The 26,669-nt window shown below is 39.1% G+C and overlaps 1 long non-coding RNA gene across 11 annotated transcripts in view; it reads left to right on the forward strand.

Annotated features, from left to right (window-relative positions):
- The window catches only part of LOC116102385, a 181,734-nt gene that overhangs the window by 56,784 nt on the left and 98,281 nt on the right, over window positions 1-26,669 (forward strand). For 10 of the 11 annotated variants that reach the window (XR_004123131.1, XR_004123134.1, XR_004123125.1 and 7 more), the window contains 3 exons: window positions 20,894-21,071; window positions 23,821-25,030; window positions 26,344-26,651. This is a non-coding gene — a long non-coding RNA (uncharacterized LOC116102385). The remainder of the gene's footprint in view (window positions 1-20,893; window positions 21,072-23,820; window positions 25,031-26,343; window positions 26,652-26,669) is intronic. The other variant, XR_004123129.1, reaches the window with a different exon arrangement.

The following is a 26,669-nucleotide window of genomic DNA, read 5'->3' on the forward strand; positions in this document are numbered from 1 at the left end:
GAGAGAGAGAGAGAGAAAGAGAGAGAATGTGTCTCCCTCTTCCATGTTCTTTATGTAGACTTCCATTAGAAGGTGTGGCCCAGATTTAAGGTGAATCTTCCCACTTCAAAATATTCCAATTTAGGGTCGATTCTCCCAGCTCAAAAGGAAAAGTTTCTCACAGGTGTATCCAGCCATTTTGGTTTTGCTTCATTTCATATGCAGTAGAGTTGACAATCAAGGGTAACCATCACAGTAGATAATCTACAACATACTGCTGAACGAATGAATGAGAAATCTAAAGAAACATGCCTCATTATTACTGTAAGGTACAGTACTGTAAGTACTGTAAGGTTCCATCTGAGCTCAGGCAATATTTATATACTATTCTGGCCTCATTTGTTACAGGTTTATTCTGGGGTCTTGTTCTCCACTTGTTCAGGCATCTGTAGCTTCTCGTAGGGAATCATGGTTTATTGATTTTCTTACCCTAGTCGTTTGATGTATTATTTAATATCTTTATTACCTCAAGACCATTCCAAAATGGAGCCAACCATTTATTGAGCGCCTGACTCTGGTTGAAGCTGTGGCCATTCCTTTGCCAGGATTACTGCACAGCTGCTTTGCTAAGAGCTCTAAGCATGGCTACCTGACACACTGGCAGCCCTGAACATGGGAGGGTTATTGAAGTAGACATGTCCAGCACATCCTAGAAAAATATATGTGTGTTGGATTCCAGATCTAAGTCATGTCATCATGACTTCAGGAAGGGAAAGACCATTGATGGAATTTAGGAGGCTTGTAGACAGAGATGATAAAAGCAAAGAAGTATTTGGACAAGGACAAGGAGACATCTCTGAAAACAAGTGATCTTTGAGCTGTCTTCATTGGTGATGAGGACTGAGTCACTTAGAGGGGAATATGGGACACAGGGTACAGTAGAAGCTGGCAGAGATGTTTGGTGAAAAGACTCAGTCAGGTTTCTGCCTATACTTATTCACACTGCTTGGAACATCCAATTTCTAAATTGTGGAAAGAGTTATCATCCTCATGACTCTCAAATATGAATTGTCTATATGGCAGCTTTCAGCTTTCAGTTCTGCATCTGAGGTGCACCCGTGTTCTAAGTATCTGTTTAGAACATATTGTAAGTAAGTTACCTATCTGAAATATAAGGAGATAGGTAACAGTGTAGCAGGATTTGTGACTTCCTAGTTTTTATTGATCTCGGTATGTGTGCAAACATGTATACAACATGCACATGCACATGTGTTCAAGTGTGTCTATTTGCATGTAGACTATGTACATCTTAACATCATTTGTTAATATTAGCTACATATAAATTGATATCATTAGATTAATTCATACTGAAAGCTGTACAACGCTGCCCCAGGGAGCATCTAGCTAGGAACGAGGCAGCAGAGCACACCAGAGATTTCGGGGTTTAAAACCCGAGGATAAGGCTTGCCTTTCCATTGACCAGTGTGTGACTTTGGGCAAGTCACATCACCTTTCTGATTTTCTGATTTGCTACTCCTACTTTTAGGTAATAACAAAATTGTTAGAGACTTGCTAATGCCGACTTGTAATTCCAGCTACCCAGGATACTGAGGCAGGAAAATCTGAAGTTGCACAGTAAGGCTTGATCTATCCAACAAACAAATGAGCAAACAAAGAAACAAACAACAAATCACACAAGGGTGAACCAGGAGGGTTGCCCCAAATCTGAGACTATTCTGAGCTAAATAGGAAGTACCTGAACAGCTAGGCTCTGTATATAGCCAGGCCCTGTCTAAAAATTCCTTATGAAAAGTATTTTTTTTTTTAAAAAAGACCCAAACAATTGCTCTCAGAAAAGAGCAAGTCTAATACTATTAAAATTGTTGAGGTCATTTTCTCAACTGTGAAAATAATTTCCTAGAAGTTCAAATAGGATTCATTTTTTGAAGACAAGGATTAGACTTTCTTCCCATATAATAACAGTCCAGTAAGTAATCCAAACTGGGTCAGTGCTGACTGACAGGGAACCAAAATGTACATCTGAAATACAGACTCACCATAAATCTAAGTTACTGGGACAAAGACAGATTTTTTTTCCATTTCTCTTTCATTTATTAATTTCCTTGCTATCTTCTTCCTTGGAAAAGATTTATTTTATTTTATAATCATGTTTTTAGAGGTTATCTCAGATATGAAAGTGGCTATATAGACCAAGCTGGTCTTGAGCTCACAGAGATTCATTTACTTCTTCTGACACAGTACTGGGACTAAAGATGTGTGCCATCACACCCAGCAAGGGAATGTAGGGAATGTTCTTTTTCCTTTTTAAAATCTTTATCATCTCTTCAAAGATAAAAGAATCAGAAAAGGATTGCATACAAAGGTGACTCCAAATCATCACGGAACTATCATGATCATTCGAACAGTTCAGAAATTATCTTAATTAAATTAGCCTGTGTGGATATCTGTTAGGAACTGTCTTGAGTGTAAATAAATAATAAGACTTAATCCATTGTAGGTGGCACCATTCCCTAGGCAAACGGGTCCTGAACTATATAGGACAGGAAAAATCTTAATGGAAGCAAACAAGCAAGCAGGCAGCATGGGTGCCTCTCCTTTGCTTTTGAATGTAGGTGTTGTGTGACTGACTAACAGCTTTGCACTCTTGCCTTGCCTTCCTCTCAGTGATGGCCTGCAACCTGGAATTGTAAGCCCCAGAAACCCTTTCCAGCCCTAAGCTACTTTTTGTCAATCTATTTGTCATTGCAGCAGAAAGGAAACTAGAAAAAGTCCTTTGCATGGAGGTTTACCCGCAGAGGTTGCTTAACTCATGCTCAGAAAACACACACTGTATCTTTAAGAAATAGTTTACTTGTGAATCAGTAAACGTACTAGACAAAGCAGCCATTACTTATGCATTCTTGCATACCCGGCAAGGTGAAAATAATAGAATAAACATCATATACTTCATTATGATATCGGTTTACACTTCCAGGGTATACAAAAAGAGGCCATTTCATCAAGCTAATTGCCTGAAAGTAAAAGAGAGAGAACTTTGGCTATTAGTCTATTATGGGGCTTTTTTCTTAATCACAAATAGGGGCCGTGTGTCCCTGGGGGGATGTGTATTCTAATTTACAATTGAACTACAGATCAGAGCAATCAATCTTGGGCAGCACTTTCACTGTGTAATTGCTGCAACATAACAAATAATAATAATATAAAAAAAAGGCAAAGAAAGAAAAGAAGAAGAAGAAGGCTGAAGCTCAGCTTCTGCTTGAGGTAGAGATATTTCCAGGCACTAGTTCAGAGAGGGAGGGGGAGAACTGCCGTGTCCATGAATATGCAATGAGGGCTCATTAGCGGCCTAGTGTTGCCATGACGAATGGCATTATCCCCGGCCTGGTGCTGCCTAAACATGAATTTTATAAGGACCCATTTATCATGACTTGTCATGGGCTTCTGTACATTTCTTTCTCCAGCTCACACACCTTTCCATATTAGAGCACTAGAAATCTTTCCTTATTATTATTGTTTCCTTTTGTATTGATTTCTGGTACTTTGAAGCAAGTGTACACATATAGTAACATACTAATGAGAGATTTGTGACTTCAAAGTTGGAGAACTGAAACTTGATTATTCTAACATCTTCGGTGTAGTTGTGGGGTAGAGAAGAAAGTTGCGCTACACTTTGGAAGAAATTTCCCAATGTGTAAGCTTTTTTGGAGACAAAACAAAACAAAACAAAAAACCAAACCAACAGGCTTTTAAAATTTAAAATTAACTACGTTGCATGCTTTTTGTTTCTTTTCCTGCACCTCTCAGATCTTTTTGTTTTTTTTTTTCCAAAAAATTAGGAGCTATGACAACAAAGTTTAAGGTTAAAGTATTTGATAGAGTTTATAGCTCTTTAATGTTTTACAAGTGTCTAAGCTTATTCCTTACCCTTTCTATAGCAGCGAGTAGATAGAAATGATGCTCAAAAGCTTGGTCATTGACAATAACTTATGAACAGCAAACTAAAAACTAAAAACTAAAAACATGGAGTCAATCTCTCATGGCAAACACCAAGAGTTTGGTTGGGTTGCCCTGCAACCACATAAGTGGTACAGATAAAGACTTGAGTTTTTGCCTTAGGAGGAATGCTGAGAGGGAGATTCATAAGTGAGGTCATCAAATTTAAGTCCATCAGTTGGCCAAGAACATAGTTCCCAGTTGTCAGAATACCCTGCTGTAACCAGAGATACCATGGTTGTTGTGATTAGTCAATTTAGTCACCATAGAAGAGAGAGGAGCAAGATCTATCTCAGGGTCAGCTAAGCCAAGGATAGAGAAACTCAGGTGTGCTCAGGTCCAGTCTGTGACTATAGTCATTGTTCTGTAGAATTTATGTATAGAGAATAGTTGTGTGGGTCTTTTTAGTGTGACTCTCTCTCCTATGCTGCCTTAGGTTCTGTATTCATGGCAAGCACTTTTTATGCAGTGATAGTATTTATGTAATAAGATAGACAATGAACCATTATATCCATGATAATTTTATATCAATGAAGAATCTTGGCCATTCTAAGGTCTTGTGTAAGATTCTTGAGTCAGCCTGAAGAAGGCTTATGATTACCTTCTCTTTTTGGGTGGGGTGCTGGGGATCAAACCTAGAGTTTCAAGTGTGTTAGGTTCAAGTGCTTCATTGCTAACAGCAGTCAGCACTATTTCTATTTCAAAGATGAGGAACATCCAGAGTCCAAATTAAAAGGAACCAGTCAGGGTCACACAGGAAATGTAAATACTGGGTCCATTATCAAGGCTATAGATTCTTAGGTAGGTACTTTGTTGTACCCAAAGTCACATATCAGAAATCATTCTTTATGTGTCAAGGGCAGCTGTCCTTCATAATCTACAGGGGGCTGCTTCCAGTCACTTCATCTCCCGTCCAGATATAATGATCTGTGAATTTCCAGGTCTCTTGTATAAAAGTCTAATATTAGCATATAACCAATACACAACTCCCTGTATACATTATATGATCATTAGCTGGCTTATTACACCCATTACAATGTGAATACTAGGAAAATAGTTGTTATACTGTATTGATTAGGGACAAATGACAACAAAAAACATTTATTGCACATTCAATACAACATAGATTATTTTTTAAAGATACTTATCTTTCCATAGTTTGTAGAATCTACAGATATAGAACCCATAGATATGATGATCCAAGAGAATGTATGTTGAGATTTAGTTAGTATGTTTAATTAGTATGTTGGGAAACTAACCCATTGAAAAGATGGCCATCGTTGACATTTAAGAGCTTTTTGGTTCTCCAAAGCTACTTATTAGAGTACAAATTAGCTCAGGCACCCCAACTAATATGAAGTTATCACTCCAATCATGTAAATTGAATTGTCTTTCATCTTTTAAATAAAGCATATATGGGTCTGGAGATCTGGCTCAGCAGTTAAGAGAGCTTGTTGTTCTTGCAGAGGACCTGTGTTTGGTTCTCAGCATCACATGGTAGCTCACAGTCATCTGTAACTTTTTCCAGGGTATCTGATGCTCTCTTCTGACATCTTTGGGCATTAGGCATGCATGTAGTACATACATGTAAAGGCAGGCAAAACACTCATACACATAAAATAAAGTCAATAAGAACGTAAAAGAAGAGATATGCAATGTTTTGAATATATACACTGGTGCCACCTGGGTGGTCCCTTTAGGTTGTAAGTCTACTGGATATTGTGTTTTTGTTTCCAAAGAACTTAGCCCTGTACCTTTCCTTTAGGTGATGGCTTAGTGGGTAAAATGCATCCCATTCAAGTGTGAGGACTTGGATTTGGGTCCCCAGAACCCATGTAAAGCTGCATATGGTATTGTACACCTATAATTCTAATGCTTCTATTTTAAGACAGGAGGCTGAGATAGGCAATCTGAAGAAGCTCAAAGCTTCACCAGCCTGGCACACAGAGAGGGTCTGTTTTCAGTGAGGTGGTTCTCTGACCTCTATACACATGCCATAGCACACACATACTCACCTTTCCACACAAGGACACATGTACAATCTATGCACATGGACAAAGACTGAAAAATGAAAGATAGCCTTGGGTTTTCTCCATGAATGAATTTAGTAAAGTTTTTGGAGATAATTTTGTGAAGAAGGAATTAAAATATTGACAAAGGAGATTTTCTTTAAAATTGGTTGAAACAAAACAGACCATGACACCAAACATCTGAATGAAAAAGAAAAAAACAGCTTGGAAAAAAGTTTGGTGGTTTGTTTACTTGACATCATACATCTGGATCTGACAAACATCTGGATTTCAACTCTCCCCCCCCCACCCCACTGGGCTTCAATGGAGTATGCAGGATTATGAAGTGAAAGATGAAAGAACAGGCTTACTATCAATATTAATACATTTAATGATGAAACTATCAAGCTCAATTAATCTCTGAATACTACTTACTCTACTTAGCATATCACAGGATGAATAAAAATCCTTTCCCAGGCAAATAAATACAGAAAGATACAGCCACTCAATTTAAGACTAAAATTTGGTCAGGGATGGTGGAGTACACCTTTGGTGCCAGCAAGTGGGAGCGAGAGGCAGGTGGATCTCTGAAGCTTCATATACAAAGTGAGTTCCAGGACAAGCCAGAGCTACACAATAGGACCCTGTCTCAAAATGAAAACAACAACAACAACAAGTAAAATTTGGCTTAAACATATTTAAATCTTGACCATAGTTTGCTGACTTCACTTTCTGTGGGCAAAAACCTTTAAAGCGCTCAACTATTTCCCCCCCCAGGGAATGCTTCTCTGTGTTTTATGAGGCTCTGTTAATTCACAATGTGTTTTGACAAAAGTAAAATTTAGTAAACACTTAGTAACATATAAAATACATCCAAGTAATAGACGTCTCCTTTGCCAAGCAAACAATCTGAGCAGATAAAAATCAGTGTAAACCTGCTCTCTTAGCTGCCTTGTTCATGCCTGAGGCTGAACCAGGAGGAGGAGACAACTCAATTGGAGCTTGAAAGAGTCCAAGTCAATGAACAGCACCCTAGGTAACTGTGGATAGTTTTCTGTGTGTGCGTATGCACTGGAACAAGCCATCTGAAAAAGTTAGCATGATCATTGGGCCTTCCCTCTCTAGCTTATTCTCAATCCAATCAGTTATAATGAAAATAGGCTGCTTGCTTTTTATAGTCTCAACTTCTCAAAATGATTAGTGCTTCCTTGAGAGACTCCATTAATTGGCCAGACAATCCAGAGTGAAGAGGCTGAAGCCTGAGAATCCAGGGAAAAATGTTCGGTTGTTGCAATTTAAGGGCCTTCAAAAGATCTAATTTGATTTTTAAAAGTGATCTTGAAGATGGGAAAATTAAAGGTGCTCAGAAACAAGATCCGGTTTAACGACAATGTAGGTTCAAAAGCATTTAAACGATTTAGGAGCCTTGTGCTGAATTCTTTTTTTTTTTATTTAGCTGTTAGTTTGGAATGATTGGGCCCACAACAGGAGAGAATTGTACGCTAGATTTTATGGTCAGTTATTTCCTTGATCAAATTATTCCACTCTTCCCCAACTTATATCTGAAACAAGTTGCTATCTCTCTGTGTAGATTTTCAGTCCCAGCAATCATAAGTGAGATCTCAGATTTTAATAAAATAAGTCTCCTCATTTGGTTTGTTTTAATTATTTCATTATTGAGTCGATTCTCGCCCTTTCAGCAAATGGTACATTTATTCCCACTTAGAAAAGAAAACAAACAAAAACAAACAAACAAAAAACCCCCACAAAAACAAAAACAAAATTCCCCTCCATTCTAATGACATCTTCAGTCATTAATGAGTTAATAAAAAAAATCTCAAAATCATCTGGGCTAGATAAGGGGGAGAAAAGAAAGCATTGTTCAGTGTCAGGCTTTTAGGGCTGCCCTTCCAGATGTCATGGGTCAGTCATGTTAAGAATGTGTGCGTCCAATCATCTGCTGATTTTTATCAGCAAGCTCTCTAGCAGGAGCTGACAAGGGCCAGTTTGGAAGTCCTGATGAATAAACAATGGCTTTTTGGATTGTTGAGGGCTGTGTAATAGAGCGAGGGGTTTATGTATACTAAAGCATGATGACACTAGCAATCAATATGCCAATTACCAGACAAGTTATTGGAGGAGGCACTCATGTGTCTTCAGCCTCCTCCTGCTTTGAAGGGGCCCCTAGAAGGGAGAGTCCCTGTTCTCAGAGACAGGCGGGGTCCAGGTCTTGGAGTTCAGACCTGAATGATGAGTCACTCCAGGAGTTGAGAGAAAAGCCACAAGATTGCATGTCCTCAGAAATTCCATCTGGGTGTGTGTGGGAGGTGGGGCTTGGGCTAGGTGTTTATCTTGCTGTGTGTGTGTGTATGTGTGTATGTGTGTGTGTGTGTGTGTGTGTGTGTGTGTGTATGTGTGTGTGTATGTCATGCAGTGTACATATTTATGCATGCGATTGTGCTTGTAAGTGGCAGCTAGTGGTTGATGTTATACAGCTTCCTCTAGGGTGGTGGTTTTCAGCCTGATGGTTCCCCCTCCCCTTTATGGATACAAACAACCCTTTCTCTGGAAACACAGATATTTGCATTACTATTCGTGGAAGTAGCAACATCAGAGTTATGAAGTAGTAGTAAAATAATTTTATGGTTGCAAGGGAGCCACCACAACATGAGGAACTGTATTGGACAGTAACAACATTAGGAACATTGAGAACCCCTCCCCCTGTTCCCCTTCCCCCATCCTAGCCTTCTCCCTTATTTTTTGAGGCAGAGCTCTCATGATGCCTGGAGCTTACCTTTACAAGTACTCTGACTGCCTAGCACTCTCTGAGGGCCCACCTCTTTCTGTTTTCTTCCCTTGCCTCACAGTGCTAGGGTTGTAGATTGTATATATATGTGGGTGCTGGGTACCCAAACTCAGACCTTCATCTGTTATTATTTTTCCAAGAAACTTACCAACTGAGCCATCTCCCCAGTTCTAGGGTTTGGTGTGGTAATACTGATCTGACAGGTAATGGATTGCTATACAGTGTATCTTCTGAGGTTTTTCCCCTGACCAGGAATGAGAGTCTCACTTGAGAGCTTATTGGAAATGCAGGATCTCAGGATCATCTCTAAATCTACTAAAAGAGACTACAAGCCATTGCAGCATGATATCTTGAGACCCACGGCTGTAGAATAAATGTCTGCACTCTACTCACTGCACCGTCAACAGTCAAGCCCCCAACCAAAGATGGCCTGTTTGTTGCTGGTACTCAACAGGATGCTAAAGTTTGCAGATGACTTACTTAAAAAATAAGGGCCAATTCCTGAGATTATCTTCAAAGTCACTAATGGCACTCTCACTATATGGCTAGAGATATTTGGAGTGTTTTTCTTTTCAAAGGGGAGATTATATATCGAAACGGATCTGGAACACACTGCTATGTTGCTAGGGATGCTTGTGAACTGAACGTCTTTCTACTTTCACTTTCCAGCCACTGGGGTTTACAGATTGTGCTGCCGTAGCCAGTCTGTGGTGAGCTAGGGATAAGATACAGGCCCTTGGACCTGTGAGGCAAGCATTCTACCAACTGAGCTCCATCCCTAATAGCTAGGCTTTCCTGAATGAACCTGATATGAATTACTTCAACTTAAGAAGGGAAGAATAGAATAGATTTTGTCTATTATTTGAAGTAGAGAAAGTGAGTGAATTTGCAAATCATCTTTTCAAAAAAAAATCTATTTAGTGTACATGTATGTGTGTGTATGTGTGTGTGATTGTGTGTGTATGTATGCATGAGAGAAAGAGAGAGAGAGAGAGAGAGAGAGTGAGAGAGAGAGAGAGAGAGAGAGAGAGAGAGAGAGAGAGAGAGAGGAGATTGGCATGCTGTGTGCTATGGTGTGCTTGTGGAGGTCAGAAGATCCAGAAGATCATTTTGGGGAGTCAGTTCTCTATTTCTACAGTGTGGGCTCTGGGCATTGAACTCATTCCCCCTAACTTTCCTTAGGAAGGTGCCTGCCTGAGCAATGGCACCTAAGGTTGTTTTATGACACCCCCACATGCATACATACATGTACTCCATCATAAGAACATGTGCAAATAAATATACACACATGTCTACTCATACACCTACATACATTATACAAAGAAGAATTGAAGTTGTCTAGGGTATAAAGGGAGCTAATGGGAAGGGGAGAGAAAGGGCAGGAGTATGGAGAAGAATATACTCAAAAAGTATGCTATTACTTGAAAGTATCTTTATGTCTAGTACCATGTGCAATGAACATATGCCAACTAAAAGAAATAAATAAGCACCTTTATATGATGGACCATCTCTCTGGCCTCATTAATACCCTTAATGAAGAGGAATTAGGAAGAAAAATCAACAGATATGGAGTATTTATTTGATGCTTATCTAATGTTCATTTGACACTCAGTGCTGTGTTTGAAGGGCACAGGCCTTTATGTAGTAGAGCATGGTCTACTGTTTCTGTCATAGTAGCTACTGAACCCCCATCCTACTTATGGAGGAGTTCCTGAGTTCTTATATTTTGATCTAGAATCTTCCTAAAAAGTCAGCTGAGAGTGTGCTGAACTTTCATGAACGGTGGACTAGTGTACCATGTGTGTGGCCTAGGTGTTTATAATGTCCCACAGAGCACATTTTGAAGCAGAGTTGTTTAGTCATAAGGTTAATACAAAAATGTAAAAAGTATCTGGGTCAAAGTGAGTTAAACAGGGCTGTTTGCATGCAGCAGACTTTCCCAAGCCTTGAACACATGACCATGTGTCCTCTGAAAAGGAGGTGGCTGTCGCTGGATTTGATTACCAAAACTACTTTTTTAAAAAGTGATTGTACACACCTTTAATCCCAGTACCCAGGAGGCAGAGTCAGGCAGATCTCTGAGTTTGAGGTCAGAAAGGTCTATTGAGTGAGTTTCTGGACAGCTAGGACGACACATAGAAACTGCCAGAGAGAGAGAGAGAGGGAGAGAGAAAGGGAGAGAGAGAGAGAGAGAGAGAGAGAGAGAGAGAGAGAGAGAGAGAGAGAGAGAGAGAGAGAGAGAAGCTGTAAAAATATAAATATGCCAGGATCAACTTTCAGGTGTCATGGGTTCTGCCCATGGGTATTTGCTTAAGATAGCAAATACCCATGGGCAGAAGCTCAACCTATGTGTTGTACACAAAGAACATCGGTATGATAAGTCATTAAACCCTCTGCATATGACATCAGGATTACTTAAGTGGTGGCTCCATGCCAACCAGAAAGGTCATGTAACCATCACCAAAGAGTTAAATAAGTTGTCTAGCTGTTGATGGTCTGCTTAAATCATCCCTGAATTGTTGGCATCTTTCCCAGAATAGGTACTTGTTTAAAAAAGGAAGACAAAAAAAGAAAAAGAAAGAGAAAAGCATGCCATGTCTCCTTCTGTTTGTGGATCCTAGAGTGTGTATAGTTGCATAAAATCATGTATGCATATATGACTTGAGAGCCACTCGAGGGGGCTGAGAGAGCAGCTCAGTTGGTAACATACTTGCTTTGAGAGCAGGAGGACATGAGTTCAATCCCCAGAAGCCACATCAAAACAAACAAACAAACAAAAAACAAAAAAACTAGGTATGGTATGGTGACACATGCTTATATCCAAGCCCTGAGAAGGTAGAGACAGAAAGATCCTTGGACTTGCTGACTAGCCAGCCTAGACTACTTGAAAAATTGCAGGCAAGTGAGAGTCTGTCTTAGAAGCAAGCAAGCAAGCAAGCAAACAAACAAAACCAAACAACCTTCCTTAGGAAGGTGCCTGCCTGAGCAATGGCACCTAAGGTTGTTTTATGACACCCCCCACATGCATACATACATGTACTCCATCATAGGAACATGTGCAAATAGATGTACACACATGTCTACTCATACACCTACACACATTATACAAAGAATAATTGAAGTTGTCTAGGGTATAAAGGGAGCTAATGGGAAGGGGAGAGAAAGGGCAGGAGTATGGAGAAGAATATACTCAAAAAGTATGCTATTACTTGAAAGTATCTTTATGTCTAGTACCATGTGCAATGAACATATGCCAACTAAAAGAAATAAATAAACCTGTTTTACTAGTAAGATTCTGAGATGGTAGATCACTGAGTGTGCCTAGAAGCTGCATAGGAAGCAGGCTTGCTTCAGGCTGGGCCTGGTGTTGAAAAGTTTCTACTGCTAATTCCCACCTCACTGGGCTTTGGCCTGCCCTAGCTATGGTGGCCATCTTTGCCCTTGCCCTTGTTTCTGAAGATGGCGATATTGGGCTTATTCCACAGACATGAGAGCAGTAGGGCTTTTTACCCCATCCCTGGTTGTAAACCTTCTTCTCTTGAAATTCCTACCAGAACCAGGCATTAGTGCCAAATGATAATTCTTGCTTAGGACATGATGTCCTATAAATGCTATGAAGGAATATCATTTTTCCTGTAGAAGTGAAGGTATTTCTCAGGCCATGTTACAGAAGGTTAGTTTGCCAAGTAACATCTGCTGGTCACCTGCTTGCCTGTAAATTGCTTCTAGGCTAACCCCCAGCCCCCAATGTTATATAATCCTTAGAAGGAATTCTCACATGCAAGAGAGAATAGAACATCACTGACATCTGAAAGATGCGTAAAGATTTAAACCAAAACAAAGCCTCCCAAATAAAATTGTCCCACCCACCCCTGCTAATACTTGTCATCTTCTCTACATGGTCCTAGCAGTGTGTTCAGGACTCCTACGCCCTAGGATGCGCCTTCTGAACTAATAATAAGAGAACAGGCTCAGCTTTTGGGAGGTCTCAATGGCTTTGTTTCATCTCCTTTGTAAATATATCCCTATTGACACCACATGTGCTTCCCAGCTTTCGAAGTGCAGGCATTTGTATGGGGAGTATCCCTGTGCCCTGAGCAGACAAGACGTTGAACAGCCTGAGCTGAAGTCTACCCGGCTAGGCTGGTTTGTTATGTCGTTGAATATTTCTCCCCTTTATAGTCTTTGAAATGTTTTGAATTAAAATAGCTTACTCAAGGTCACTGATGGCATATGGTCCTGCTCAAAACTTTAAACAAAACATTAGTTTTTACAACCTTTTGTAATTTGGTATTGTATACAACATGGTCATATGCGGAGTTTCTGTAATCTTTTCAGTGGGTGATAGAAATATGAGAAGCAAATTTATAAGCCATTTAGCGAAGCATTTAATCAATTTCATGCATAGGAAACAACTCTGATGCCTTGGCTTTATCAATCTTTCTCTCCCAGCAGAACCACTAACCCACCCGGTCTCCAAACACAGCCTGGATGGGGGATGGGTGGAGACCAAGGAGGAACCTTTTCCTGTGGCAGAATGAAAATGTCAGGGCTTCTGAAGCTGGCCTGACGCACTTAGCAGCGTCTCAAAACCTTCTGGAGGCTGTTAATGTATTTTAGACAGGGAGCCGGGATCTAGTATTTGGAGGAAGTTTTCAAGGCCTTTTACTGCAAAGTTATTCATTAAACACCCTTTACCAGAGTGACTCTCACGTGCTCAGCCATACAGATTGGACTCAGCTTTGGGCTCCGAGAAATATTTTTAACAAATCCATTGCTTTCAAATGTATGGAAAAGAAAAAAAAACTATTTACATTACAAGGTAACTTCTAAACCATGGAGTCAGAACAATTGTTTCTATCTAGGGTTTCCTTAGTACTTTGCGGAACTTTCTGTCTTACATGGTTTGTGTTCTGGAGGTGCCCCTGACTTGCTTAAAGAATGAATTCTGCTCTAGGGCAACATAATGGGTTAGTATTTTTCTTGCTGCTGTGTTAGAATCTCCCTTATGACGCTTTACTGCAAATCATCATGTTCTTCAGTGAAGATGTCTTGAGGGAGCAGAAGGTGATTTGCTGGTAATCATTATCTTCTAAACTCTATTAAAATTGCATTAGGTCCATCTTGTCCTCTGAAATTGGAACTAGTACAAAGGTACACCATTTCTCTCCCTCCCTTCCTCCCTTCCTCCCTCCCTCCCTCTCTCCTCCTCCTTCCTTTCTTCCTTCCTTCCTCCCTCCCTCCCTCCCTTCCTTCCTTCCTTCCTTCCTTCCTTCCTTCCTTCCTTCCTTCCTTCCTTCCTTCCTTCCTTCTTGAGACAGAGTTTTGACCTAACCTTGACAGTCCTGTAATTCTCTGTGCAAACCAGGATGGTTTCAAACTCTGCCTCCCAAATGCTGGGATTAAAGGTATGCACTTCCATGTCTGGCTATAATTTGTAATTTAGAAAATGATTTTCTGCTACTAATTCTGGAGCCTGAAAAAAATAATTCTGTGAATAATTCCATTTGAGATGAGTTTACTCTGGTTTTAAGAGAGCTCAATTCTTGTGTCTCCTGCAGCCTAGTAATGTCTCATACTCCAAGAAACTGACATATGCAATGGTCTTCCCACCTTATCAGTTCACTAGCACACACACACACACAGGCAAACAAACATACAGGCACACACACATAAACACACACATGGATACATATCACTACACATTTGAGCTGCAAATGTCCCATGACTATAACAAACTGAGTTGCTTTGGTAATCCTGTGTAAAGATGGTACCTTTCATGGAGACTAGAAGCCTCTGGTCAGGAGATTGGAGTTCTTCTTGGTCAATCTGCTGTTAGCCTGTCTACTTATCTACCTGTCTGCCTATCTGCCTGCCTGTCTGCCTGTCTGCCTATCTATCTATCTATCTATCTATCTATCTATCTATCTATCTATCTATCTATCTATCTATCTATCTATCTATCACCTCTTTCTATCTACTGAAAATTGCATCTACCCATCTATATATCTGTTATCTATTACCTATCACTCTGTTTGTCATCTATCATGTATTAATCACTTATCTGTCTATTAATCAGTTATCTACTATCTATTGTTAGATAGTAGATACCATTTAATCTTTAACTTCTGGTTTGAACTAGTACCTTATTGACTTTTTTTCCTAATCAATCATTTTAGAGGAAAGTTCTCTGTTGTATAAGATGTTAGAAGTAAAGAGATAATAAATCAACATTTTAGAACCAAGAGATTTAAAATTCTCAAAATCTTAAGGACAAATTTACTTTCATTCACTTCATTAGCATGAAGGTGGTAGAAGATAGAGCTGGGGTCTTTGGCATTGCTTTCAATTCCAGTTGCCTTTCTACTTCAAGGATGTTACCCATCAATGGTGTATATCTTGACAGTCCTCCATCCCTCCAGAGGAATTTAGAAGACAAGTATCACAACATATCACTGTGCAGTTGAAACTTCCTTCATTGAATTCTTGGTAGTCTAACCTTGTTAGTAGAAATAGAAACACTCCTCTCTGCATGCTTCATGGTTGGCTGGGTCAATTGTTTTCCTACTGTATGCCCCCAGGTCTACCCCACCTGTGGGTTATTACAATAGTGTTTTCATGAACCTCTACATAGGCACATTCTTTGAGTTTTCTCATACATGAGTGTGTGTCACACACAGTGCCCATTCATTAAGAGTACTTTAAGTGAAGTTGTGAGTCCTAAGTACACACGTAGTGCTTTACTACCCATTCTTAATGACTCAGAAGTTGTCTTTTTAGATGCAAGTCTTTCCATAGTCTCACATATATTTTCAGCTCCATTTAACCCACAAGTCAGTTTAGCCTCTCTTCTTCTGTCAGTAGCCTCTCTAAGAAGGTGGAGACCATAGGCAGAGCCTTCCTCATTGGGTTTCCTAGAGCAAGCTGGGGTCAGGAACTTAACTAATCACAGGGATGCAGCCAGATGCTCAAAACTGGTTTGTCCTGGACCACACTCTGAGACTGGGGGAAAACATTTAGTCAAAAAGAAGCAAATGGAATATGTTCATCTTTATAGTATATTCTGTTGACATCATTGACTCATTCTAATTCAATCATGTGAATGTGCCAGAATTAAAAGCCTGATGGTCTATCTTAATTACATCTAGACCTAAATATTCATACTTACCCCCTTCTCTCGTTTTTAGACAGGACTCATTTTATAGGTCATGCTGGCCTCAATGTCATGTTGATCCTCTTGCCTCAATCTGACAAGTGCTAGACCATGCATTTAGCCCTCTCCTGTCCTCTCATCTCTTCTCCCCTCTTCCCACCACCCTCCCCCTCATCTTACCTCCCCTCCCCTCTTTTTCGTTCCCTTATCCTGCCCTCTCTGTCTTTCTCCTTTTCCTTTTGCTACCTAGAACTGAACCTAGGGTCTCATGCATACTACCACTGAGCTATCCATTAGTTTCTTTACTGTTTTGATGATAAAGAGTCTGATGATCAAGTATGATTTGGCAAGGATTGAGGACCCAGGAAGAGGAGCATCTTGGGAACTACTGACAAGACAACAACTTTCTTTATGGCAGTCACCTAGAGCACAAGTTCTGTTCCTCTTTTACTCCACTCCTCACTCTCACTTCAGACCCACCATAGCTACCACTCTGGAAGCTCTGTTTTTACTCTGCTTCTCTAGGCCCTCTCTTCCAGCATCCTAGCCTGCCAAGCCTTCATGGGGTCCAATATTCATTTGGATTTGTTGTTGTTTAAGATAACTACTTCATACTCTGACTCTTGCTATGTAAGATCCTCAAAATTTTCTTCCCAAATTCATCTTTTGAAGTTTATATCCCCTCTTTCCTCTATTTTTATTTTTCTTTAGGAAAATTAAATGGTGCCACCACTTTGACATTTATGTCTCTCTGCAGTGTTCCTTGTCAATCCAGAATAGTACTTACCTTGCAAGTCTGGTTCCCACTGTCTTTCCCATGCTCTGTGAAATTGGTGACACCTTTACTAGGCTGGTAATGGCACAAGTCAGAACAGGATGGAAAATACAGATGTTAGCTGTACCCTAGTTATAATAAAAATGGTTGACATACATATAGTCTAGATGAAGGTTAAGCAGATTCTAACTGCTGGGTATGTTTTTACATCTAAAGGCTGAAACAGAATGAGAGGGTGTCATCCACCAGTTATATTAACTAATACATTAGGTGGCAACTCCATTCCATTCTGCTCTAGCATGGTCACTTGATCAGAAAGTATGTGATTCTGGTGTTATAACTCATTATCTGTAGGAGCAGTGAAATTAACCATGGGCATATCCATACTGTCTTTAGAATATGTTGTGTCTGAGTTCAGAGCCACCAGTGATAATTCCAAAACATCACTAGAGCATGCCCTGTCAGTTGGTTTTTCAGATAAGAACAATTGGTTTTACCCAATTTTCTTTGCAAGCTTTTTGTCCATTCTTCCTTGTGACTCATAGGATACTTTTACAAGCACCTTAGGGAAAGTTAAGAATGTAATTCAGCCATGACCAGGATTGCTTTGTTGAAGATAACTGTCAAGGATTAGAAACAAATCTCTAGACTCTCTCAGACTCAGCTTTTAGAGTTTATTTCTAGTGATGAAAGTCAGAAGCCAACTATATGTCCAAGAGTACTAGATTGATTGCGCACATTTAACCAGGTAGTATTGAAACATTATATGGATGTTAACATGCCATGAAGCTTATGATCATATCGAGAAACATTTTTCTTTAAATTATTACATCTATTAACACATATTAACTGTACAGATTAATGTGTTTCACCGTGATATTTCCACATGCGTATATATTATTCACTCTTCACGGCTCCACTTCCTTCTCTCTGTCTCTTTATTCCTGTTCAGTTCCTCCTTCCCAGATTCTAATTAACTTAAAGGGGTGGAGACTAAAAAAAAATCCCATGTGGTCTTAAGGAAAGCTAAGAAGCAAACTTCTATTGAGCACTGCTTCTGTGTACATAGGCCATGAATTTGTGAGTTATTTAAATTTTTTGAGGTTTCTTTTAATCTTCTACTATTGAATGGATGGTGGAACTCAAGCCTTACACTGTCCTAATGCTCCTGGTTGCAGACGGCTAGCTGAACAGAAGAAGGATTTCATTGGCAATGGAGAGAAGCTGGAAGGGCTTGCACTAAGGAAGACCACACACATCTCTCACTAACAAGAAGTCCAGGGTGAAAAACTTAGAGATTATCCCTTTTCTACCTAAAAAGGCAGGGTGAAGCAAACGTGAGAAAACTTGAAGCTTCAGCTCAACTCTCCATAGGGGTTTCTGCTGCTAGAAATGTATATCTGTTACCTGACCTGGGCAGACTGATACTGTTATGAGAGAATGAGGACAACCAGCAGATGAGATGTCTGAGGTATCTTACTCATCCCCAGAGAACTGTGACTTAGAGAAATGACAGGAAACTAAGGGCTATGCAAATACTGCTTTATTTACACACATTTTAGAGGTAAATGAGAAAACAGATTAAATACCTTATAACCCACTTAATTAGGTTGTGAGCCTTGGCAAAATTTAGGAGCTGTTTAGAATGGGAGCCTTTGCCATTCCATAGTGGAGAATGATGGACACACGATTAGACATGGATTGAGGAGAAAACAGTGGGTAGGAATAGAAATATTTAGGTTGTTCATGGTTTTTAAGGGTGTCTTGTCTACTCACTTCATGCTTTCTAGGGTGAGTGGAGTAACTAGGGATAGATGATGTAAGCCAGGCTTTTAAAGCTGTAGGTGCTCAGGAACTCAGGGGCTCTTGTTAGAATTCTGATTTCCTATGTCTGGGCTTGATCCTGAGACAGCATTGCTAAGAGCTTCTTTGACGCTGCTCTTGTTCCTTGAACCACACATTGATTTCAGACTATGGCTTGTTAAAAACCAGCATTATAAGCTTCTGAATCAGTAAATGTGGTGGTTAGAATATGGTTGGCACAGGGAGTGGCACTATTGGGAGGTGTGTCCTTGTTGGAGTAGATGTGGCTTTGTTGGAGGAAGTGTATCACTGTGGGGGAAGGTTTTGAGACCCTCCTACTAGCTGAATGGGAGGTAGCCCATCTTCTCCTGGCTGAGTCAGATCAAGATGCAGAACTCTCAGCTCCTTCTAGAGCAGTGTCTGCCTGGACCCTGCCATACTCCCACCTTGATGATAATGGACTGAATCTCTGAGCCTGTAAGCCAGCCTCAATTAAATGTTGTCCTTTATAAGAGTTGTCTTGGTCATAGTGTCTGTTCACAGCAATGGAAACCCTAACTAAGACAGTAAACACAATATTTTCCCTAAGAATTCAAGATAATAGTATTATACAGACCCATAAGAAATCACAGAATTAGAAATTATATGATTGGGACCACAGAGATAAGTCAGTAAAATGCCTACTATGCAAACATGAGGATCTGAGTTCAGATCTTTTGAACCTGCACAAAAAACCCCCAGGCATGATAGCATATGCCTGTAACTATAGCTTTGGGGGAGGAGGTGGAGGGGAGAAAATGGCTCATTGGTTTGCTAGTCTAGAGAAATCAATGAGTTTCAGATACAATGAGAGTCACTGTCTCAAATAAAAGATGGAAAGTGATCAAGGTAAATACTTGCCATTGCCCTTGGACCTCCACTTGTAGAAGCCATCACACACACACACATACATACACACAATCACACACACACACTCATACTAAAATGCACCATTTACTATAATATCATTTCCATTTCGTTTTACAGTCAGTTTTATGTGTAAGCAGTTAGACATTTTCTCCATCTGATATAAAATTAATCACTTTTTTCTCTATGTACTATATCTCCCTGTATACTGCTGTAGATTTCACTTTCTGCTCTGACATGCTCACCCTTACTCCTGGTAGCATCTCCTTACCAGTGTGTCCAGCAACATATGTCTGATCTTCTTATGAGACTGTGTTTCTTTCCTTTAAAAAAAAAATAGATCTTCCTTTCTTTTTCCCCTAGATTTTATGTCATCATTTTGTGTGTTTGAGTGTTTTACTGCATACATGTTTGTGTACCTGGTGCCTGAGAAAGTGGTAGGTCTCCAAGTGGGTGCTGGGAATTGAACGTGGGTCCTTTGTAAGAATAATAAGTGTTCTTAACCATTAAGCCAGCTCTCCGGCCTCCCAAAATGTGTTTCTAATTCCTTTTATGAATGGACTTGAGTCCTGGATTGTTCTGCATTCCTGAGCTTTGGGGTCTCCTCTCATCTGTGGACATAAGATCACCTCTGTCCACATGTGCCTTGGTGCACATGTTGAGGTCAGAGGGTACATTGTAGGTGTCTGTTCTTTCTTTCAATCATGGGTTCTGGGGATCTAAGGTGTTAGGACTTAATGACAAGTACCTGTTACCCGATGGGCTATCGTTGTGACCCCTAAAACACCTTTAAAAATGTAAGATGCTGAACATATAACATTTTATTGTTATGGAGTAGCTCTATAAATAGCACTAAAAAACCTTTTTTAATTCAGCAAAATTCATACCCGAAATTACTTCTGTATTATTCAATTAATTAATATTATTTAGCCATGGCCTTTCCCTATTAGTAGAGTGTCTTATAAGTGTCTACAGGAAGCAGTTACACATAAGCCTTGCTGAAGGTCCGGTCACTTGTTCTTGAAGTACAGGCTGCATTTTCATCCTCTTGCACAGTTGATTCTGCTTGGAGACTGAGCACATTTCTCCATCTCTACTTGCCTCTGAGGTCTGTGGGAATTTTTCACCTCTGGGTTGTGCAAGCCCATTGTGAAGTGTAGTACTTTCTGTTTGTGCCCTGCTATGGCAATAGTTTCCCATCCATGTTTTGGTTTGGCCAGAGAAACAAGTCTATGACTATGCATGGACATTGCCTCCTGCTTGCAGGCCACTTCATCACTTGAACTGGGAAGGCAGCAATTCTATGAAACTTGTCTTATCTGTGCCTTTCTTTGCTAGAGCATTGTGTGTGTGTGTGTGTGTGTGTTTTATTGTTGTTTTTCTATAGTAAATTTCTTGGAAGAGATATACAACTAAACTTTTATTTATTTATCTTATCTTTTAAAAAGTTGGCCTTTTCAAAAGATGAAGACCTACCTCTACAGAAAAATGGTCCAGCTGTTTGGATATGGTAGCTCACTCCTCTACTGCTGCCACCCTGGAGGAGTGCCACAGCAGTTCCTGGCACTTAATAGGTACAAAATCAAGAAACCCTGTCTCTAAACAAACAAATAAGCAAAGGAAAAGGTCGGTGTCTTTGTTTACATAAACATTTTTATATTTATATTTATTTTATGTATATGAGTGTTTTGCCTGCATGTAGGTATGTATACCACATATGTGCCATGCCTAGAGAGGCTAGAAGAGGCTGTTAAGTATCCTGGAGCAGGCATTATAGATGGCTGTGAACTACCATGTAGATTCTAGCAGAGGTTAGGTCCCCCATAATAGAGATCACCAAGTGCTCTTAACCACTGAACCATCCAGTCAATTAAATATAAACTCTTAAGGATACAGATTAATAGACACTGGAATCTATTAACTATGAAGGTGAGTTAGAAATGGAGAGGCCAATCAAAATACACTGACTTAAGCCCATGGGACTGGAGGAAAGGGGGCTGAGGTTGTACTGGGCTCCCTTGCCTTCTCTGGGAAATCCTCAGGGAGTCCTCTCACCTGAGAGCTGCTCCCTTCCCCACTGCTAAGGAGTTCATGGAGTCAGCTTGCTAGAATCTATACTTGGCAGGAACAAGAGATCTTTGTTTTTATGCCCATAGTACAACAGATGCCTAAAACAGTACCTGGCACTTAGTAGGTACTTGTTTGTATTTGTTGAGTAAATAGCTCCCTTCCAGAATGACTGAAATGCCTAAGCCTTTTCCTAATGCTTAGGACTGTTTCTCTGCATGTTTCTTGGAAGGTAAGATTTCATTGGGATGTTCCCATTGTTCTTTAGCATTAATAGTTAATGGACCCTGCCAGGAAAGCAACCCAACCATTAACAATACCAGAAACCTAGTCCCATGTTTAAACATCTCCAGTCTGTGGATTGTTACATATAAAATACTAACTAGCTTGAATTGAAGCAGATCCAACTACTTGAAGCTTCAGCCAAGTTTAACCTTTCTTTAAATTGTTTGCAACATGAGATAATTTATGAATATACCATATCCATTGAAAAGAATTGCAAAGATTACCTCCACTTTACTCCCATAAATACCAAATAATGCCAATAATCCAAATTTATTGTGATTATTCTCATTTGCATACGTGTGTGTGTGTGTGTGTGTGTGTGTGTGTGTGTGTGCATCACAGTGAGATTATTGAGGTAAAAGAACAACTTTGTAGGAACTGGGTTTTCTCCTTCCACCATGTGAGTCCTGGGGATTGAACTCAGATCTTCAGGCTTGGTAGCAAATGTGCTTACCACCTGAGCTTCCTTGTCCATCCTATATAGTAGGTTTTGACATAGTTTATGTGTTGTGTGCCATGCTAATGAAGTTAGTAGGATGTACTGACTTCCAAGGACAGAGGCCAGGATCTGTGTCGTTTGGCTTTGTTAACTAGAAAAGGAAAATATACTACTGGATTTGTAGTTTTTATTACATTCAAGAAATGAATTCTCATAAATAAAATTGCTTAGACCAGCTTCTAATCAGAAAGTTGAAATTATCTATGGCTTCCTAACCACTAAAACCTTGTATACTATGGAAGCATTTCAATAATTAATGCATGCTTCATCTAGAGTAATTGACAGTGAGGTCATAAATGTAATGGGCCATCTGTATTTGATTTGTACATGAGAATCCTTAAAGGGACAGGCAGGTAACTCTTTATTTTTTTAGACAAGCAAGATTTCTTCCAACTTATTTAACTAGCAGAAACATTTATTAGACTTTTTGGGAAGGCCTATCCATATTTTTATACAGTCTCCATTCTCACTGCCTCTCATTATTATACTATAATCCCCTTTGGAGTTTGATATATATATGTGTGTGTGTGTGTGTGTGTGTGTGTGTGTATACATATACATATATACACATATAGGTAAATAAAATAAAAATATAAAAATGAGTGCATAGAGTATATATATATATATTTACTCAGTATACAGTAAACAGTATATGTGTACATATATAAAATAAATAGTATACATATGCATACATATATTATATATGTTAACCACATATACATATATATGTATATACACATATGTATATGTACATATATACATATACATGTGTGTATGTATATATGTGTATATATGTATACATATATGTGTGTATATACATATACACACTGTTTTTAGTTTGACTATATGGTGAGTTCTGACATCCTAAGCATTTAAATGATATCTTGAAAACCACCTACCTAATGTCAGTATGTCAGAAGTTCCTTCCAGTGCAATGATTTATTCATTTCCCTCAGTCCCACCACTTTAAACATTTAATATAACATAAACATTTAAAACATTGTTTCAGGTTTTGCTCCTCTGTGAGTCAATCTACCTTGCTTTTATTTGTGAACAAGAATAATAGTATTTGGTCTTTAGTGACATTCTTGTAATTGTACCTATTTTGGTATGAAATGCAACATTCATATTTCTGGATATAACATGGTAATGAGAACTACTAAAAGATATCTAAGACTTTCTAGGCAATAAAGCCTAAAGGACATTGCATAGTTGTCTAGAACCTGGCTGTCACTTCAGGCCCATAAACTCATCTACAAACAACCTTCATCTAGATTGCACTGACCATTTATCATTGGTTAGGATACAAAAAAAAAAAAAAAAAAAAAAAAAAAAAAAAAAAAAAGGTCTCTGTCTGCCCGGATCTTGTATTTAATAAGTAAGATGTGTATGTGTATATGTAGTATGTATTCAGTATGTCTATATGTATAAGTCACCTTATACATAGCATAAATCTTACAAATATAAAACTCTATGGTTACATAACCTCCTCCCTACCTCAATTGTCTCTATTTTCTGTTTTAGGAAAATGTACTACAGTCTATCCAGTCATCAAGGCAAGGACCTCAAGTTAGCCAGGCTGATTATTTTCCTCTTTTCTCTTCTTCCCAGCCATCTGCAAGTTCTGCAGTGCCAACTGCTTACCCCTGCCCAACTCATCTTTTCTGTCTCCATCTCTATGGCCATAACCTTTTACCTAATAATTTGAGGGAGGAAGGCTGGTACACTGAGACAGCACCTTGCATCATTTCTTTATTATACATATTGTCCATAGTGTTGTCAGAATGGTGTCTTAATCATTAAAATGCTACTAAGATGAAATAATTTCTTTGTAAACATTACTCCTGTGGCATTTCCATAATTGCCTTGAAGGCAAAACTTCTAACACAGTATATATAAGGAAGACCTTTGTTAGCATGGGCTGAGCCTGTCTTTGCAATGACAAATTCTTGCCATGTACCTCACTCTACAGTTACAAGAACATAAGAACAGCATCCTATGCTATACATGCCGAGTAACCAGCATTTTCTACTTTACATATTGTTAAGCATATCTTTATTACCTATTTAGATTTATATGCTTGAGCACAAAACGACTGTTTGTCAGGAAGGTATGTTGCCTGCTAAAAGTTAGTTTATACACTATATTTTGATTCTAAATCCAGTTATGTTTATAACTGAGAATAACATATTAATATATAAGTTATATAAATATTTTAAGTGTTGGGTGATGGGCCTTTTGTAAACAAATCAGTTCAGTATTTAAGACGGATAAAAGATTTTTGGATGGTGAGGTGCATATTTTAATAGGTTTGGTATAAAGAATAGATCTTGGCTTTGGAGCTAAGTGAATAGATATTTGACGACCAGCTTTTTGGTTGGGACTGGTCCTGATCTCCCAGGCCTAAGATGATGTGAGTCTGGGGATGTCCAGTAGTGTCCTTGGAACATTGTGTGGCTAAGTAGAGTTGGAACCCATTAAATTGGCCAGAAGACATAGTGACACAGAACAGAAGGAGAGTAAACAGAGCCATTTGGAGGGACAAGAATGTTAGACATGCTAAAAACAAACAAACAAACAAACAAACCTGTGCTGAGAAGTGGGAGAAGGCATCTTGATAGAACAAGAAGAGAAAAAGTGCCTCAGAATGGTACATTACAAGAGAACACATAACGAGGAAGAAGATGATGAAGATGATGATAGCACCCGACACACAGCATTTACAAGAATAATGGTAAGCACCAGATGCATAGAATTAACTATAGGGCAAACAAGAACCTCAAAACACTTTCCTGTATTAATTAACCATGTAGTCTTTATTATGCTACATCTGACCTATCTCTTACGGCTATACTTAAAATTGTGTCATATAAGTGTTTACTAATAAAAATAACAACAATAAAAACCCAAAACCCCAATTAATAAGAAACACCCTAGAGATGCCAAGAGCTTCTCTGAAGCCTCACAGCTTGTCGGTGACAGAAGTGGTATCAGAGCATGGTTATCTAGAGCTCCCAGGCTCTCTGAGCGATCTGTTGTCAAGAGGGAAAGGAATGGATCTATGGTTCCTCCTGTCAAGGACTCTACCTGCAATGGCATGTCATGGAGTTGACAAAGGGCCCTCAAAGCACAAGAGTTTCAACAAAGGACAATAGAACACAAGTTAGGGGCTGTGTCACTGCCGGATCTAGATTGCTCCTACACATACACATCACCTTCTTAGCTCTCTCTGCTGTGACTGGCTGGGAAAATTAATCTCCAAAGAGGTTTGGTGTAATAGTACTTAGCAAAAGAAAAGCAATTAAAAACCCCACCTGTAGAAATAGAATTATTGTGGAAGGATTTAAAACATCTTTGATAACCAGAGTCTTCAAGGTCACTGGATTAAGCTTCAGGATTGAGGTTGTACTTCCGTGTGTTTCTCCTGGTTTGTTCCTCTTTCCTTTCTTATGACCTGCATGTGCTTTAGATGTTTATAATACCAAGAATGCTGTGACTAGAACAAAATAATTAAAGGTGCCCGACATATAAAGTGATAATATTTGAGGAGATAGGAATGATAATTACCTTGATTTAATCATCACACATTTTTAATTTATTGAATTATAACACTTTGTCCTAAAAATAAATACAAATATCTTGGCAACCAAAAATAAGTAATTAAAAAATCATGTTAGCTCATAGTTATAAGGTCTTGTTTTGTGTCAGATACATTGATGTGTTATCTCATTTAAGACTGTTGACTATTTTATGAAGATGAAAAAGTTTTAAAAACTAACTCATCAATGAAGAAATGGAGAGTTGAAGAGAGGAATCATTTAATTAGTGAGTAGGAAAACTGGAGTGAGGTTTCAGACCCATCTTGATTAAATTCAGTGTCACATTTTGGTTTTTTATCTCCATTTCTATTCGGTATTTTATTTGGTGAACTTAACTCCTCTAATTCTTGAAAACTAAATGGGTTGTACATGCATTTCCCTGAATTAGGTACTTGGAGGAGAATTGCAAAATGAATTCCAGCCATTTGTAATGTGATTTTTTTTTCAGCCATGGAGATGATGTCACCTATAAATTAAAATCACAGGATTTGTTGTTGCCAAGGCTGGTACCTGGTAAATGAATAGCTATGATGTGCTGGACCACATGTGATAGCCAGAAGGAAAAAGTAGAATCACAGAAGATATGAGTGCTGATTGCAAGAAACTCACCTTTTGAGAGTCAAGCTCGGACTACTTACTCGTAAATGGAACTTACACAAACCCAGGAGACTGATTATCACTGTTTCTTCCCACCTCCCAGACCATTCAAGCCTGGGTCATCATAGTTACCAAGGAAAGCGTGAATCTGATGGTGAGGTAGGTCCTGGATGTTAA

The sequence above is a fragment of the Mastomys coucha genome, unplaced genomic scaffold, assembly GCF_008632895.1.
Source record: "Mastomys coucha isolate ucsf_1 unplaced genomic scaffold, UCSF_Mcou_1 pScaffold21, whole genome shotgun sequence".
Lineage (NCBI taxonomy): Eukaryota > Metazoa > Chordata > Mammalia > Rodentia > Muridae > Mastomys > Mastomys coucha.